Source organism: Moschus berezovskii, chromosome 5 (assembly GCF_049115385.1).
Source record: "Moschus berezovskii isolate FMDL1 chromosome 5, NW_MosBer_1.0, whole genome shotgun sequence".
Taxonomy (NCBI): Eukaryota; Metazoa; Chordata; class Mammalia; order Artiodactyla; family Moschidae; genus Moschus; species Moschus berezovskii.
In genome coordinates this window covers 122412218-122430996 of record NC_142464.1, presented here as the reverse complement: position 1 = coordinate 122430996, position 18779 = coordinate 122412218, and positions in this window count along the sequence as shown.

Below are 18779 nucleotides of genomic sequence, written 5' to 3'. Positions count from 1 at the left end.
TTTGAGAAGAATGCTGGATCAAGGCGTGATCATCCCTCAACCTGAGGCTCTGAGAAAGTAAAGGATTCCACCTCAACTTCTGGCTACCCTGATAGCTCAGTTGGTAAAGAATCTGCCTGCAATGCAGGAGACCCCGGTTGGTTTCCTGGGTTGGGAAGATCCGCTGGAGAAGGGATGGGTTACCCACTCCAGTGTTCTTGGGCTTCCTTGGTTGCTCAGCTGGTAACCAGTCCGCCAGCAATGTGGGAGAGCTGGGTTCGATCCCTGGGTTGGGAAGATCCCCTGAAGAAGGGAAAGGCTACACACTCCAGTATTCTGGCCTGGAGGGTTCCGTGGACTGTATAGTCCGTGGGGTCACAAAGAGTCGGACACGGCTGGGCGACTCTCACTTTTACTGTTCCTGACTAGGTGAGGTCTTCTGGCTCTCTTGCAGGATTTGAACCCAGGCGCCTGGCTCTAAGGTCTGGGGTCTGTCTGCTCCTTCACACAGCTCTCTCTCTTCATCAGCTTGCTCCCCCTTTTATTTCAGTTGAGTGTGTCGACGTGAATCACAGTGCACTCAGCTGGTATCTTCTGAGACCTATTCTGGGTGGGGCTGGAGGCCAAACCCGGGTGGCTCTGCCCTCTTGGAGATTAAACTCTGGAAAGAAGGAGAGGATGAGAGGGTGTGGGAAATCCAGGATGACTCGGGTGCACAGAAGGGGCAAATAATGGAGTCTAGTTCTTAGGTGCCCCCAGACCTGGGCTTTCACGGACCTCTGAAGTTCCCTTCCAATATCAGGGATTGGCAAAGAGTGGCCAGCTTTTAGTTTTTGCCACATTGTTAACTTTGTTGTCATCTATACTCATTATCATCGACCCAGTGGACGTGAATCTGAGCATACTCTGGGAGACAGTGGAGAACGGGGGAGCCTGGCATGCTGCAGTCCACAGGGTCGCAGAATTGGACACGACTCAGCAACTGAACAACAACGACATGCTCAGTATTTAGTGAAAAGGATTTCTTAACAGTAAAAAATAAAAATACAGTAGGCCCTCTGTATCCATGGGTCTGCCTCTACAGATTTAACCAACCATGGGTCAAAAATATTTGGGGAAAAAAAATTAGAAAAAGTTTCAAAAAGCAAGATTTGAATTTGCCACAGCTATTTACATAACATTTACATTGGAATAACTATTTACATTGCATTAAGGGTTATAGGTAATCTAGAGATGATTTCAAGTATGGAGGAGGGGAATATGCATGGGTTATATGCAAATACTGTGCCATTTTATATAAGGAACTTGAGTATCCTCCAGTTTGGGTATCGAAAGGGTCCTGGAACCAACCATGGCTGAACAGAGGGATGACTGTAGTAACAATAAATCTCAGAGGTTCTCAGAAGAAAGGTAACTCGGTTAGCAACTTTGTACACACACACACATACACAGGGTTTACTGACATTTTTCTCATTTTGCCACAGACAAGTTTTTATAAACCACGAACTAGTAGAACCAGAAGTCTTTGGTGGAGGAGGTATTTCAGCTGAGTAGGAATGAATTAGGACTAAGTGTGATTTTGAGGTGGTGGGGAAGATTCCAGGTGAGAGAATGAAAGCATCTTGTTTATTTACTTTGTTTCCTCAACAGAAGTGCCCCCTTGCCTTCAGATTATTTGTTTTAATAAAAGTCCTAGAAGACTTGGGTGACTCCAGCCTCAGACCTTAACCCTTGCTGATTCGTCTTCACAGAACCCTGTCTCCCCAGATGTTTGCACAGCTGGCTCCTCCTTGCTCAAGGCTCAGCTGCAGTGTCACCTGGGCCTTTATACTCGCTGATTGCTCTTCAAAAATCCGTCCTCTCTCCTTGCTCAAGGCTCAGCTACAGTATCACCTGCTCAGAAACACCTTCCCTGTTCTCCGCTTTAGAGAACCCTGCTCCCCAGTCACGATGCCACCGTCCTGTTTCGTTTTTTTTTTTTTTTCCACAGCGCTGGTCAGTATCTGAAACTATCTTGGTTGTATGTGTGTTTAGTCCTTAAGCTCAGCCTCCCTTCCACCCAAGACCCGTATCCTCGGAGAGCAGTTAGCTTGTCCGTGGTGCTCACCGACCCGCCACAGGCTCTGCCAGTTTGTAGATGAAGGACTGAACGATCATCTCTAATGTGGTCCAAGCAGACCCATGTGAGAAAACAGCTCTGTGTTCGTGGGTGCGGTCGGGAACGGTGTTCCAAGCACAGACCCACACTCTTTAGTGTGCCAGCCCACCCTGGGCATTCCTTACAGCCTCTGGGTAGAAATCAGCCTGGACAGACTGGGGATTACTGTGGCTTCTCTGCTCTGTGGGCTGAGGTCCCCAGGGAGTGCAGAGGGGGCCCGAGGACTCTGGCATTAGCGCACAGTTGGTGTGGAGTTGGAGGGGGTCCCGCTGCAGGCCTCTGTGTCTGGCTGCCATCATTCATCTCGCCAGCCTCAGAATCTCTGCCTGGGCTCCCTGACCCCTGCATGAGGACAAGGCAGCAAGAGTGGAATGTGACAACTCCAAGTGCCCTCTGACTTGGATGTTCGGGATGCCAGCAAGGATTCCCGCCGATGCCAGCTGGGGCGGCGGTTCTGCGGCCTGCGTGGGGACCAGGCTGAGCCCAGAGTACTTGTTGATGCTCTGCTGCCCCACGCTGACAGAAAGAGAGCAGGGGCCAGTCCTCCTCGGCGCTGTGACCTTGGGTGTGTAATCTCCTGCTCTGGGCCTCAGTTTCCCCTTCCCAAGGGACTTATGCAGGAAGATTTCAAAAGTCTCCTTTTTTTTTTTTCCTGTGAACTTTGGAAACAAGGACTTCCCTTGCGGCTCAGCTGGTAAAGAATCTACCTGCAACACAGGAGACCTGGGTTCAATTCCTGGGTTGGGAAGATCCCCTGGAGAAGGGAAAGGCTACCCACTCCAGTATTCTGGCCTGGAGAAGTCCATGGACTGTGTAGTCCATGGGGTTGCAGAGTAAGACAGGACTGAGTGACTTTCACTTTTGGAAACAAAATTTCAGCGAAGCTACCCTTTGATGAAAGTGGGAGGCTGGGGAGGAGTGGCCGGATGTGTACGCGAAATTTCTGACCTTCCCGCTCAGTGTTACTCTGAATCTTAAATTGCTCTAGGAAATAAAGCCTGGTTTTAAAAATAAAAGAATGTGTCCACACTTCAGCTGGGTGCAACCCTGACATTAGCAGTCCTTTTGCTGACACACCTCCCCACCCCCAGCTGTATGTCAGGTGCCTTCCTCACAGCATTCTGACCCCCACCCCAGCCGGCGAGGCTGTGGAGGGGTTAGGTGGCCCCAGGTCACATTGCTGCTATGTGGTGAGCTCCGGAATTCAATTGTAGCCTGCTATTTGCCTTGTGCTTCACTCTGTCCTGCAAGTCCAACCCAAGCCAGCTTTTATTTATTTTTTTAATCCAGTTTCTTAGTTGCAACATCCAGGATCTAGTTCCCTGACAAGGGATCAAACCCAGGGCCTCCTGCATTGGGAGTGCAGAGTCTTAGCCACTGGACCACTAGGGAAGTCCGCAGAGTCAGCTTTTGACTGAATGATCCCTGACCAGAGAAGCTCCCCGTGGACTCCCCCTTGTGTTCCTTCCCTTACTATAACATTCTCAACTCGGACGCTGTCAGTCAAGGAGGCCCGCCAGGCCTACAGCCCCTCCCGACCAGCCGTCTCTCCTCTCAGAGGCCCTGCATTCCTCTTAGGGGTGACAGACACCCTTCCAGCATCTGAAGAGTTGAGATTAAGCCTCTGATGCAGCCTCCTGGTACGACCTTGAGGAGCCCACAGACTTCACAGGGCTTCCATTTCCATGGGAAGATGGAGGGGTCATGGACCTGCCCTGCTCAGCTGTTGGTTGTGTTCAAAGCCAAACAGAATCCACGGTGAGGTGTCCTCTGCAGATTCTAAGATACCGTACAAATATCAAGTCCTGCCATTATGCTTCCAAATTTGTTCCGATGGCTGCTGGCTTTTCCCTCATTCCCACGCCTCTGCCCCAATCCACAGGGAACCTCAGCAGCGGCACCAGGGACCATCCAGTGTAGACCTCGGGGACCATAATGGTTAAGCCAACTGGGTTGAAGCCGTGCTCCACCACTTAGTGGAGTTTTCTGACATGCGTGAGCTGTTTAGCCTCACCAATTTGCTCGTCTGCAAAATGGTCTCGTAATAAAATACCCAGTTGAGAGGGCTGTTGTGTGGAGGATGCATGAATCCATGGAGAGGGTCAGGATTGTGCTTGGAGCACAGGAAAGACTCTGTCCATTCCGGCCCTTTTACTTTCTGCCAGTCTGTCCCAGCTCTGGCCTCTTCTTTCTCTGCCCACCCCCTGCCCCATCTACCGCTTCACCCCATTGCTCAGCACACCCCTGGGGCAGTTTTACGCAGATGAAGGATGGGTGTGTCTCTCTCCTCACCCTGATCTCTGCCTGAGGCCTCAGACTTGCACCCTGCACTTGTCGCCTTGCTGGTGGGGCCCTCAACCCAGTGTGTCCGCGGCTGACTCATCACCTCCCCCAGTCAACCAGTGCCTCTTCCCCCTGCTCGTCATGGTCCTATTAAATTTGCTCTGGCAATGACCTTGCAGTCTGGCTCTGAGGTCCAACAGACCAGAGGGGGAGCCCAGTGCTGCTGTTTGGCCACGATGCAACCTTGAGCAAGTTACTTCCTCTCTCCGAGCTGGCTTTCAAACCTCAAAAATAGAAGCACCCTTCAGGAGCAAGCACCAGTCTCTTGATGGGGCTGCTCAGGATCTGAAGCCCGTCCTGAGATTGGGGAACCCCCTGCCTTGTGAGTCTGGGTGGAAAGAAAGGCTGATGTCCCTCTCCAGCAGCCTAGAGGCTGGACACTGACTGCACTCCCAGCCTCAACACCAACAGTTTATTGTTATTAATAATGGGGGCCTCCTCTGCACTGGTTTGTTCTTCCATGCTCAGCAGGACCCTGCATCTTGGCGACTGAGATGCAAAGGGCTTGGGGATGATTCTTAATCAAGGGAATAGCTCAACAGTTAGGAATTCGCCTGCAATGCAGGAGACCTGGGTTCAATCCCTGGATCAGGAAGCTCCCCTGGAGAAGGAAATTGGCCACCCACTTCAGCATTCTTGCCTGGAGAATTCCATGGACAGAGGAGCCTGGAGGGCTACAGGCCTTGAGGTTGAAAAGAGTCAGACATGGCTTAGCAACTAAACAGCAATTAAACTGTGAGTATAGCCTACCAGCAGCTTGTCAGCAATCAGGCCTTCTGTGGGAGAGGATGCTCCATCCAGGTGATATTTAAGAGCCTGGAGCAGGTGAGCAGGAAGGTAGTCATCTCATCAGAGGGGCTCCCCAGCTGCTGTACCAGGGGGAGAGGCTGGGAAGGCATAAGAGAGGATGCTGTTCAGAAGAGCAGGTCCCACCTCTGGGAAGTCTGGGCAAACCCAAATTTTCTCCGTTTACCTCCAGGTCTTGGGCCGGCCCAGCTCTGCACCATTCTTGTCAGTGCACAATGGGGAGGTGGTTCCCAGCCAGGCAAGCCCAACAGGACGTGGGCCCTTGACCTCCCAGCACTCAGGGCATAGGGCCCTTACCAGGGCACTGGTGTGCTTGACTCCTACTTCCTGACTCTGGGGTCAGAGCTGCGTGATGAGGATCAGACACTAAGATGCTTTGAGGACTGCACCCTCTCCCTGGGCCTCCGTGTACGTAACAGAACATGACAGCGAAAAAGGAGGAAGGCACTCTGGCCTGACGCTGGGTGAGCGCCTACTGTATCCCTTTCCTAGCACTGCCTTAAAAAGTACAGCAGAAATCTGTTGCCTTGCAGCAGCAGAAGCTGGAAGTTTGAAATCGAGGTCTCAGCAGGCCTGTGTCCCTCCAAAGGCCCTGGGGGAGAATCCTCTCTTGCCTCCTCCAGCTGCTGTTGCTGTCCAGCCATCCTTGGTGTTCCATGGCTTGCAGACCCATCAATCCAGGGTCTGCTTTGGACATCACGTGGCCATCTTCTCCACATCTCTCTCTTCTTATAAGGATGCCAACAGTATTAGAGTAGGGCCCCAGCCTGCTCCAGTACGAGCTCATCTTTACTAATTATATCTGCAAAGACTACTTCCAAATAAGGTCACCGAGGGGCTGAGGATTAGGATCTCAACCTATCTTTTTTATGGAACACACTTCAACCCGTAACATGGACTTGTGTATTAACACTCACTGAGCACGTGTGCATGCTCAATCATGTCCAACTCTTTGCGACCCGATGGACTGTAGCCCACTAGGCTCCTCTGTCCATGGGATTTCCCAGGCAAGAATACTGCAGTGGGTTGCCATTTCTTTCTCCAGGGGATCTTCCCAACCCAGGGATGGAACCCACATCTCCTGTGGCTCCCGCATTGCAGTCAGATTCTCTTCCACTGTGCCACCTGGGAAGCCCATTACACACACTATCTCATTTAATTCTCATAAGAAAGGAGGAACTATTATTATCTTTGTTTTACAGATGAGGAATCTGAGGCTCAGGGAATTGAAGTAATTCTCACAAGTTTACTGGTCCACTGGTTCAAATTCAGGACCAGGAAATAGTAGGCCCCTATCAACCCAAATCTAGTTCTCTTCCCTTTCATCTTTCTGTCCACTGAGTCAGCAAACCTGGCAGGCATTGATGGTAGGCACTGGTAAGTAAAGTGAGCATGGCTCCATGAAACCTACAATCTAAGGATGGAGACCAACCAACTATAAAAACAAAAAATACAAAAATACACCATTACTAACCTGGACAATAGAAAAGGCTGAGGGCCGAAGAATCAATGCCTTCAAACTGTGGTGCTGGAGAAGACTCTTGAAAGTCCGTTGAACTGCAAGGAGATCAAACCAGTCAGTCCTAAAGGAAATCAATCCTGAATGTTCATTGGAAGGACTGATGCTGAAGCCAAAGCTCCAATACTTTGGCCACTTGATGTGAAGAGCCGACTCATTGGAAAAGATCCTGATGCTGGGAAGATTGAGGGCAGGAGAAGGGGACGACAGAGGATGAGATGGTTAGATAGCATCACCGACTCAATGGACATGAGTCTGAGCAAGCTCCGGGAGACGGTGAAGGACAGAGAAGCCCGGCGTGCTGCCGTCCATGGGGTCAGAAAGAGTCGGACACGATGAGTGACTGAACCACGACAAATGCGACAAGAAGAGACCAGCAGGGGGAATCTACTCAGCCTTTTATCAGCAAAAGGCTTCTATGAGGAAGCGATACACAGCTCGAGGTTCAGAAAATGAAGAGGACTCAGGGTCTTTCTTTGTGATCAGCACGGGAAGGGAGGTTGAAGGGAGCATTCCAGGAAGAGGAAGAGCAAATACAAAGGTCATGATGCAGGGCAGCTCATAGTGCACTGAGAGACTGAAAGCCGCTCGGCATGGCTGGAGGATTCCAGAAGACACTGGAGATGCGCGCGTCTGTGAAGGGAGTGCAGGTCAAACCTGGCCTTGTAAGCTATGGCAAAGAGTTCAGAATTTATTCACAGTGCAAAGGGAGTCCTGACTCTGTGACTAGTGTGCTATGGAATAATTCATTCACCTTTTCAACACGTTCAGATTGAGCACACATTATTTGCTTCATGCTATGCTTGTGTTTTTTTAAATTTTAATTGGAGGCTAATTACGTTACATTATTGTATTGGTTTTGCCATACGCTGACATGAATCCGCCCCGGGTGTACATATGTTCCCCATCTTGAACCCCCCTCCCACCTCCCTCCTCCCCATCCCTTCCCTCTGGTTCATCCCAGTGCACCAGCCCCGAGCATCCTGTATCGTACATCCAACTTGGACTGGCGATTCATTTCACATATGATAATATACATGTTTCAATACCATTCTCCCAAATCATCGCACCCTATGGTTGGTTTAGAGCAGAGAAAGACTAGTTCTTGGGTTTGTGAGGGGTTTCCGATCTCCCAGATGCCAGTTCAAGTATCAGTTCAGAAATGCCCCCAAGACAAGGCCACCATTCAGGAGTTGTGCATTGGGAGACAGAGCCAGGTTTCCGAGTCTCACCTGCTGGTGATCCTGGGTGAGTCATGTCCCTCCCTGGGGCTCCTGCCTCCTCCCTTGCAGAGCTGTCTGTGGAGTGTGTGTTCCTAGAACCTCTGAAAGAGAAAGACAAGCTTCCTGTCAGTGATCCTCTGCCGTGACTTCTAACCGTATCTCGGACTCATGTCAAGTGGCAAGTTTGTATCGTGCCAAGGGCCAGACTGTGGCCAATGCTGTCTGAGTGACGACTGAGCCTCAGTTTCCTCTTCTGTAAGAGAGGCTTAATAATATGTGCCTGGTGCAGAGAATGAGCGTTCAGAACGCTTGCTACGCCTGAAATTACCTCCAGGAAGGCTGCACATATTTGGACTGTCGGCAGGATGCTTTTACTGAGCACCTCCTGTGTGCACGTTCTGTGCAAAGGCCGTTCTCCTCCATTTCCTTTCAATCTCACCCACTGCCCCACGAAAGCCCCATTTTACAGGTGAGGACACCGAGGCTCAGAAAGATGAAGTGACTGGTCCCAGGTGACTGAACCAAGCATCATAACCCATCCTGCCCCTCCTGGTGTTCTGTTCACTTTAAATAGCCATGGGGGACTTCCCTGGTGGTCCAATGGCTGAAACTCCACGCTCCCAATGCAGGGGGCCCAGGTTTGATCCCTGGTCAGGGAACTAGATCCTGCGTACCACAGCGGAAGATCCTGCATGCTGTACCTCAGACCCAGCACAGCCAAAAAACAAAACACAGAAAAGAAACAGCATGGGTGTCCCAAGATGGGACTGAGCTTCTGAGGACTGGTGAGAAGCTTCTAAGTGGAGCATCTGTGTGTGGTCCGATCACTCAGCTGAGATCCTACAGGAGGAGCTACTGAAGCACCTGGTATGGGGTCTAGGGCTGAGCTCCAAGGACTCCTTCAATCCTGCAAGTTTGGGACAATAGGGTTGAAGACTGGCTAAAGAGAGCATCAATTAAGCTACAGCCTGGGGAGGAGGCAGAGGGGGTGGTGGTTACAACTGGAGTCTGGAGGCCTGAGTTCCAATCAACTGGGATATAGCCAGAGGCCTGGAAACTTCTGACACCAGAGAGGCCACTGTTGAGTCTCCCGGCTGCACCTGGTCACTTCCATGGCCACTGTGAAAATTCAGTGAAAAGGGTGGCGGGTGGACGCCTTTGCCAGTTCACGCCTGTGCAAATACGTATCAACGCTTCCCCACCTCTGTCCAGCTGAAGCTAAATTGACACTCTCGCCCAAGTCCAAAGGACTGACTCCTCTCTTTGTCAGATGCATGGCCTTGGGCAGAATCCCTGCCCCTCTCCGAGCTTTAGCTTTTTCACCTGTAAAATAGGTATGAGGGTTGTCTTTTCCACTTCGGAGGGTGTTATGAGGGAGACAGATAATCTACCTCACTGCTTCCTCACTGGCTCCCCATCTGAACCATAAGCAGATAACGTTGATAATGCTAAGCGGGAAGGCTGGAGTTATTTCCCAGGGTTTGCAGGAGGCTTTGGCCATAAGAGACTTTGGAGAGAGGGAGATCCAGTAGTTTGTAAGGGAAGCTCAGAAAGGAATTGAGAAGTATAAGGAGGCAAGTAGGAGCATTGTTGGGCGCTGTGCCGCGTAACTGCCCTTCTGTTTTCCCATCAAACCTTCAGTAAACCATAAAGCCTTGACGATGTTTTTGGAGTTGTATTTGACTCAGAGTTCACCTCAAGAGGGCTTCCACAGCCCCACTTCCTCAGTCTACTCTCATCTCAGCTGCCAGAGTGATCTGATCACAGATCACATCAGGTCATGTTACCCCTCCTACCCCGAACTCCCCAGCAGCTTCTCACGTCACACAGACTAAATCTCAGTCCTTTCCCCACCAGGCCGCTTCTGACCTGCTCTCACGTCTCCCCGCACCCCCAACGCCTTCCCCTGTAGCCATATCGGCTTTTTGCTGTTCCCTGATTCTGCATAGTCAGCCTCAGGGCCTTTGCACTGGCTATTCCTTTGACCTGTAATAGTTTTCTTCCACACACTTGCATGATTACTTCCTCACTGCTGCTGAGTCTCAGTCAGAAATTATGTGTATCTCTCTGCTGTGTTTGAAATGAATAACTGACAAGGTCCTACTGTATAGCACAGGGAACTCTGCTCAGTGTCACAGCCTGGGTGGGAGGGGAGTTTGGGGGAGAATGGATGCATGTATGTGTATGGCTGAGACCCTTTGCTGTCCACCTGAAGCTATCACAATGTGGTTAAAGGGCTAAACGCCAATATAAAATAAAAGGTTAAAAGAACGAGAATTAATTACATCAAGAACATCGCACACACACACGAGTATATATGACTGAATCGCTTTGCTGCTCACCTGAAACTAACATAGCTTTACAAACCAACTACCTTTCAATAAAGAAAAGAATGTTAAGGCAACAAAAAAAAAATGATGTGCGTTTATTTCCTGTGGCTGCTGTGACAAATGATCACAAACTGGGTGGCTTTAAACAGCAGAAATCGGTTCTCCCCCAGTTCCGGAAGCCAGAAGTCCAAAGTCAAGCTGTCATCAGGTGCCATGCCCCCTCCAAGGCCTCTGAGGACAAGTGCCTTGTCTCTTCCAGCTTCTGGGGGCTCCAGGCATCCCTTGGCCTGTGGCCACATTGCTCCAATCTCTGCCTTTGTGGTCACAGGGGGCCTTCACATGGCCTTCTCTGTCTTCTCTTCTTCTTATAAGGACACTTGTCCTTAGCTTTAGGGCCCACCTGGATAAACCAGGATGAACTCATCTCAAGATTTGTATTACTAATTTAATGCCATTGGCAGACCCTTTTCCAAATACGGTCGTACGCACAGGTTCCAGATGGACGTACCTTTGGGGGGCACCGTTGAACCCACTACACTGTGGCCCTGAAAATCCTTCATGGTCACAAAATAGCACAGCCCCTTTCCTGCCAGGTGTGCTGCCTGGTTTTGTTCTTCACAGCGCTAATCATACGTGCTTTGCTTTCCTGCATATGGATACGTGTCTCTCGTGGGTTTTTTTGTTTTGTTTTTAAATTTTTGGCTGGCTCGCGGGGATCTTAGTTCCCTGACTGGGGATTGAACCCATGCCCATGCAGGGGCCGCATGGAGCCCTTACCACGGTACCTCCAGGGAAGTCCCCAGGACTCTGTCTATGATGAGCACGGCTGCGGTCCCAGCCCCTAGCAAAGGGCCTTCCACACAGCAGGTGCTCAAAATAAATACCAGTTGAGTGAATAAATAAAGATCAGAGGATGCCAAAGATTTACAGTCCAGTTCGGGCCAATCCTAAAACACAGAGTTGTTCCTCACAGCCCATGATACTATGGTGTTTACAGGGGAAATGGGTGTAATTGATGCCTATTAAAATGGATACGATATTACGGCTTGTGTGCCATAATTATGTCACAGTCTGATGACAATGCTTAAGTACCCTTGGCGGAAGCTGGCGTCTTCCAGAAAGTGGTGACCTGAGGTGAGAAGACACGTCAGGTAAGGTGCTTGTCACAGAGCCTGCCGCAGAGGAAACCACCGGAGGCAGGGGGCTCTGTGTCTCGGAGCCTCTGCTTCCCATGTAGACAATTTGGACTAGGTGGCAGATCCCCGAGGCCCCTTCCACTTAGCCTGGGAGACCTCGGTAGCAGGAGGTCCACCGGCCCTGCCCGTCCTGACCCCAAGCCTGGGGGCTGGCGGGGCAGGCACTTCTCAGCTCTGATGAGCACTTCCATCCTCCAAAGCTCAGCTCACGCGTCTGTTTGTCCAGGAAGCTCTCCCATCAGATGGCCTGCCACCTCCCCCGTTCCCTTCCTGTGGCTCTGCAGCAATGTGTTTGTTGCCATGTCTGTCTGCCCCGCAAGACTGAGCCCCCGACGTCGTTATCTCTCTCATGTCCGGTTGGCTGGCACAGTCTGTGCTCAGTACGGGCTTATGCAACCAGGTTCAAAGTCGGGGGCCCAAATGCCACCTCTTCTTGAACGCCTCCCTGGGGCCCCGGGGAGGGCTGCTTCCCTTCCCAGGAGCTCTGCTGGCCCCGCCAATGAAGACACCCTGCCATCTTATTCATCTTTACTTTTCACAGACTTGATTTCTGTTTATTTGTTTATCTAGCCCCTGTCCTCCCCAACAGGACATCAGCCACAGGGCAGGGACCTGGCCAAGAATGGTGCTTGGTATTAATGCATCGTAGGTGTCCAGGGGGGACAGCAGTGATTCTCCCAGGGGAGAAGGTCAGGCACCCAGCAAGGACCTTCAGGTGGGGGGTGGGCACTCAGGCCTGCTGGATCTGTCAGCATGTCCCTGGGCGTCTCATCTCACTCCTCCCTAGACCTTAGAGCTGGATACATCCGGATGCCCTCTGACCTAACCCTCATCCAGGAGCGCAGAGAGGGTGAGTGGTGCGCCCAAACTCACGCAGAAGTCGCCTGACACCCCACCCTCCTGATGTCAGTGACCCCTGACCGCTCCTCTCTCCCAGGTTGCCTTTTTCGTGTCTTTCTTCAGTAATATATTCAGCAGTCTGTCTGGGCACCACCCTCTTCCCCTGAATTGTACCCACTGAACAGACGTACGGCAGGGAGGTTTGTGTTGGGGAGCCGCTGGCTGGGGAGTGGGTCACTCTGTCCTGAGTCCAAACCCTGCCTCTCATGCTTCCCAGGAGAAGGAGGGACCTGGACAAGTTGGGTCATTTCTTTTTTTTTTTTTCTTTCTTGAAGTCTGGAGGCTCAGATGGTAAAGAATCTGCTTGCAACGTGGGAGACCTACCTGGGTTCAATCCCTGGGTCAGGGAGGTCCTCTGGAGGAGGGAATGGCAACCCAGTATTCATGTCAGAGAAATCCCATGGACAGAGGAACCAGGCGAGTTACAGTTTTACAAATATTTTTAACTGTAGTAAAATACACATAACATAAATTACACTGTCTTAACCATTTCTAAATATACAGTTCGGTGGCATTAAACACATTCACACTGTTGTGCAATCTTCACCACCAATCATCTCCATAATCTTCACCTTGCAAAACCGAAACTGTATGCATTAAGCAATAAAATAACTTCCACCCCCCGCCCCTGGCCCCTAAGCCCTTGGCAACCATCCCATTTTCTGTTTCTATGAGGGTGACTACTCCAGGGGCCTCGTGGAAGTGAAATCATACAGAGTTTCTCTTTGGGGGACTGGATTACTTCAGTTAGCAAACGGCCTCAAGGTCCATCCACGGAGCTAGTGTCAGAATTTCCCTCCTTTGTAAGGTTCCGTAGCATTCCACTGTACAGATCCACTTTGTTTATCCATTCATCCTCAACGGACTGTTGATGGGGTTCTCCTTGGCAGGAAGGTTATGACAAATCTAGAGAGCATATTAAAAAACAAAGACATCACTCAAAGCTATGGTTTTTCCAGTAGTCATGTACAGATGTGAAAGTTGGACCATAGAGAAGGCTGAGAGCTAAAGAACTGATGCTTTTGAGCTGTGGCGTTAGAGAAGACCTTTGAGAGTCCCTTGGATTGCAAGGAGATCCAACCAGTCCATTCTAAAGGAGATCAGTCCTGAATATTCATTGGAAGGACTGATGCTGAAGCTGAAGCTCCAATATTTTGGCCTCCTAATGTGAAGAACTGATTCATTGGAAAAGACCCTGATGCTGGGAAAGATTGAAGGCGGGAGAAGGGGACGACAGAGGATGAGATGGTTGGATGGCATCACCGACTCAATGGACATGAGCTTGAGCAAATTCTGGGAGATGGTGAAGGACAGGGAAGCCTGGCGTGTGGCAGTCCATGGGGTCACAAAGAGTCGGACACAACTGAGCGACTGAACAACAAACAACTCAGTGGCCCCTCGGGTTGCTCCCCACGTTTGGCTGCGATGAACAGTGGCCCATTTCTTTTTAAGCCTCTTTCCTCGTTTGGAAAATGGTGTCCCTGTCCTGATATTTAGATGAATTAATTTCTTCGACATTTGCTTGATAAGCCACGGAGGTCTCATAAATGGGGTAAAAATGCTTGTATTTGCTGAGTACTCTGCCTGCCCGGTGCCCTTCTGGACCTTACGTGTGTGACTCATCAAATTCTCACAACCCTGCAAGGCAGGTGCCATTGTTCTCCCATTTTACCGAAGCGGAGAGAAGCAGTGACCCTGCCCAAGGTCGCAGCAAGGCAGTGGCAGAACTGAGGCGGAAAGGCTCCAGAGCCCAGGGCCCGCCAGGCATATGCTCTCCCACTTGAGTCGGCCTTCCTGCCCGCGGTGCCTAAGGCAGCGTGCTCACAAGCTCACAGGGAGCTGTCCTTCTGACCCCTGGCTGCTGACTCCCTGGCTCATCCCAAGCATTCCTGGTGGCGGGAAGCCACTCACTGAGGGGGTCAGTCCTGGGAAGGAAGATGGAGAAAAGCACCAGAGGTCTCTGTGGACAATCTAGTTGGCGGAAACACACCCAGATGTTCCTAAAAGTAGAAATGGTATGGACCTAACAAGCAGAAGATATTAAGATATTCCTTGAACCCAACTTTTCTTTTAATTTAAAATTAAAAAGAATTATTTTGCCATGCCACATGGCATGTGGGATCTTAATTCCCCTATGAGGGATTGAACCTTCTCCCCTGTGTTGGAAGTGCAGGGTCTTAGCCACTGGACTACCAGGGAAGTCCCTCAGCCCAGCTTTTGAAAAGCAAGACAACAAGAAAGCACATTCCAGAGCCCTGTAGCAACTCCTACTTCATACATCTCCTTTGAAGAGAAGACTAAAAGCCACATTCTGTCTAGTTGACATCACCAAGGGGAATACCTGACGATATTCTTTTTTATTATTATTATTTTTTTAAATTTATTCATTTTTTATTGGAGGCAAATTATTTTACAATATCATATTGGTTGGTTTTGCCATACATTGCCATGAATTCGCCCCTGGTGTACATAAGTCCCCTCCTGAACCCCCCTCCCACCTGATGATATTCTTAGGGGATAGCACATTAATGTAATGCCAAGAAACATCATGCGCCCTCCTTTCCCTTTATTTCCACTGTCAAATGGGAGGAAGAGCACACACGTTTCCAGGGAAGACTCACCTGAAGGGGCAAGTTGATGTCCAGTCAGACATCCGTCCCATCTGGGGCTTCATGCAGCATTTTGAGGAGGTTTGGGATTTCTCCCTCAAAATCTGGCCTAATTACCCTGCTGGCTGGCACAGGGCCCATTTTTAGGGCAAAGGTGCTTGTGGGTCCTCTGAAGAGCCCTCTCCTTCTCCTGTGTTAGCCCAACATTTCAGCTACCTTCTGACCTGTTCTGGGATAATTGTGATTTGCCCCAGGATTGGAGAAGTCAGCTGGTTCTTGGCATCCAGGAAACTAACACACTTCTTCAGCCCCCTAATCGGATTGGCAGCTCAGGGTGGTAGCAGAGCAGTTGCTTATTTATCACTGCTATTTTCTGTAGAGGGGATGGTAACCACCTAGGGCTAGAGCCACCTGGCCCCTGACAACAGCTCTTGTTTTCTGAGAGCCTGCTGCGCCCTAGGCACTTTCCACTCTCTAATCTGCTTCGTGACCCTTGAGACCCCTCCACCCTCCCGAGGCCACAGGGCAAGGAAGCTGCAGAGGTAGGATCTGAACCCAGCTCTGGCAGTGGGAAAGAATCCACTGGCAATGCAGGGGACGTGGGTTCAAGCCCTGGGTCGGGAAGACCCTCCCCTGGAGGAGGAAATGGCAACCCACTCCAGTATTCTTGCCTGGGAAATCCCACGGACAGAGGAGCCTGGAGGGCTACAGACCATGGGGTTGCAAAAGAGTCGGGCACGACTGAGCCCACACAACAGCGGGCAGAGACCAACCCAAGCCCTTTGCTCACCCCAGGTGTGACTCCAGTTCTCTGCCCGTTTTCATCTTGGTTGTCCTAGATTAAGAGAGACTCCAAGGGCTGTGGGCCAGGCCTTGGTCAGGGGCTGTGGACTTGGAGGAGGCAACTCATGTGAAAGGTCAGCTAAACCCAGTGTCTGTTGGAGCTGAACGGCCAAGATTCTCAGAGAAGGGGGAGCAAGGCCGACTAGAGCTGGGGTATGAGGAAGGGGGCCAGGGGCCCACGAGTAAAGTTTGGGATCCTTAGTTTAGGGCCCCCATCAGACCTTGGGGCAGGGGTCAAAGTGCAAGTGGCTTAGTATGGAGGTGGGTCAGTAGAATAATGGCTCCCAAAGGTGTCCACTTGTCCTCCCAGGAACCTGTAAATGTGTTAGGTTACACGACAAAAGGAACTTTGCAGATGCGGACCTGGAGAGGGGGAGATTATCCTGGATTATCCGGCCAATAACTAATCACACGAGTCCTAAAATAGTGCAAGAGGGAGGGGGCTTCCCTGGTGGTCCTGTGTGTAAGGCTCCGGAGCTCCCAATGCAGGGGGCCTGGGTTCAATCCCTGGTCAGGGAACTAGATCCCACCTGTCACAACTAAGAGTTCTCACGCTGCAAAGAAAGATCCGCGTGCCGCCACGAAGATGGAAGACTCTGCATGCTGCAGCTAGGACCCCGCAGCAGCCAAAGAAATAAACAAAAACGAATATTTCCTTTAAAAAGTGGAAGAGGGAGGACAAAAGAGCGGGTCAGAGAGACGGGGATGTGAGAGGAACGGGACCCGCTGGCTGTGAAGTCGGAAGGAGGGGCCACATGCAGGAACTCAGGAAGCGGCTGAAAGAAAGCGACAGTGCTAGCGGCTCAGTCCCGTCCGACTTTTTGCGACCCCACGGACTGCAGCCCGCCAGGCTCCTCCGTCCGTGGGATTCTCCAGGCAAGAATGCTGGAGTGGGTTGCCATGCCCTCCTCCAGGGGATCTTCCCGACCCAGGGATCGAACCCGTGTCTCTTATGTCTCCTGCATTGGCAGGCGGGTTCTTTACCACTGGTCCCACCTGGGAAGCCTAAAGAGCTGCAGGCGCGGAAACCCAGAAGAGGCCTCCGTAGCGCTGGGGCAGGTACACCAGGGACTTGTAGGGGACGGTGGAGGCTCAGCCTCCATGAGGCTGCCTCACTGAACTCGGGAGCCCATAGCGTTTTTAAGATGCTGATCTGAAGTCTCGTCCCCTGGCTGCAAGTCCTCCCGAGGCTCTCCACTCCCCCATAGTCCTGTTTGGCCCCTGTCGTGAGGCCCCACCCGTAGCAGGCCCCCCACCCTCTAGATCTCGTGGCTAAGAGAGCACTTCTGGCCTTTGCAGACGCTGTTCCCACTGCCTGGAACGCGCCCCCGTCCACACACCTCTCCTTAATCTCTGCGTTCACCCACATGACCTACTTCTGGAAGCCTTCCCGCCCCACCCCCGGGGCTGGGCCAGAGGCCTCTCTTGCCGAGTCTACTGCACCCGGCCAATGCCGGCCCCTCCCGGCCCCCGCCCCACCCCAGGGCGCTGCCCCGGACGTGGCCCGCCCCCGGGCAGCTGGGCCTGACTCAGCGCGGGCCCTGGGGCCTGGCACGCAGCAGCCTCGGGGAAGGACTCTGCTCTGCAGAACCCAAGTCATGGGAAAGGCATGCCTTGCTGCCCGCAGCCCGGTGGCTGGCCGCTGGGCCCGGCTATTTTTACTTCTTCCCCTGCAGAGCTGAGGCCGGCGGGGCAGGTTCTCAAACAGAACCCGCGAGACCTGCCAGACCCAGCGAAGACACTGCCCCCGCCGCCGGGGAGGCCCCTCCCCGAGCCGGAGCGCCGCCCCACGACCCACCGCAAGCGACCGGGAGAGCTGAAGGCGCCAAGCCGCCAACCCCAGGCCCCAGGAGAGTCCTGTGACAGGGAGCTGGGCTCGGGGCCTGGGTTAGCCGTGCCCTCCCTGAGTGACCTTGAGCAAGTCATGGCACCGCCCTCCTCTGCCAGGTGGGCGGGGGCCTAGCTCGCTCGCTCTCTCTCGCAGGTCATCCCGAGGACACAATGATCAGGATGATAAACAGATACGTCTAATTTGAATGAGATTTTAAATAGGCAAAATGGTCACATGATTCACAGTTCAAAATATAGAAAGGGCTATTTATTTACTCCCAAGTCCAGACCTCGTGCCCAGACACACAGCTACCCTCCCTAAAGTCCTTCCCTGCCTCCCTCTCTCCTTTCCTCTGTCTCTCTGTAGATATACAGATAGAGTCAGATAGAGAAATATAGACAGGTAGATAGATAGATAGGCACAGAGAGGGACTTCCCTGGTGGTCCAGTGGTTAAGACTCTGCACTTCCACTGCAGGGGACAAGGGTTCGATCCTCGGTTGTGGAAATAAGATCCCACATGTTGCACCAGGTGGTCAAAAAGAGGGAAAAAAGGGACAGAGAGAGTGGGTCAGAGGTTGTTATGAGAACCCGCATGTTTATATTTATACACAGGTAAACAAGCCCCAGCTGCGGTGCTGGAGAAGACTCTTGAGAGTCCCTTGGACTGCAAGGAGACCAAACCAGTCCTGAGTGTTCATTGGAAGGACTGATGCTGAAGCTGAAGCTCCAATATTTTGGCCACCTGATGTGAAGAACTGACTCACTGGAAAAGACCCTGATGCTGAGAAGAATTGAAGGCAGGAGGAAAAGGGGACGACAGAGGACGAGCTGGTTGGATGGCATCACTGACTCAATGGACATGAGTTTGAGTAAGCTCTGAGAGATGGTGAAGGACAGGGAAGCCTGGTGTGCTGCAGTCCTTGGGGTCACAGACTTGTACACGACTGAGCGACTGAACTACAACGACACGCACGCCTCATTATTGGAGCAGCTATTCTGTGCTACACGCTTTGGCACATAGCTGTGCTCATAAATGTTAG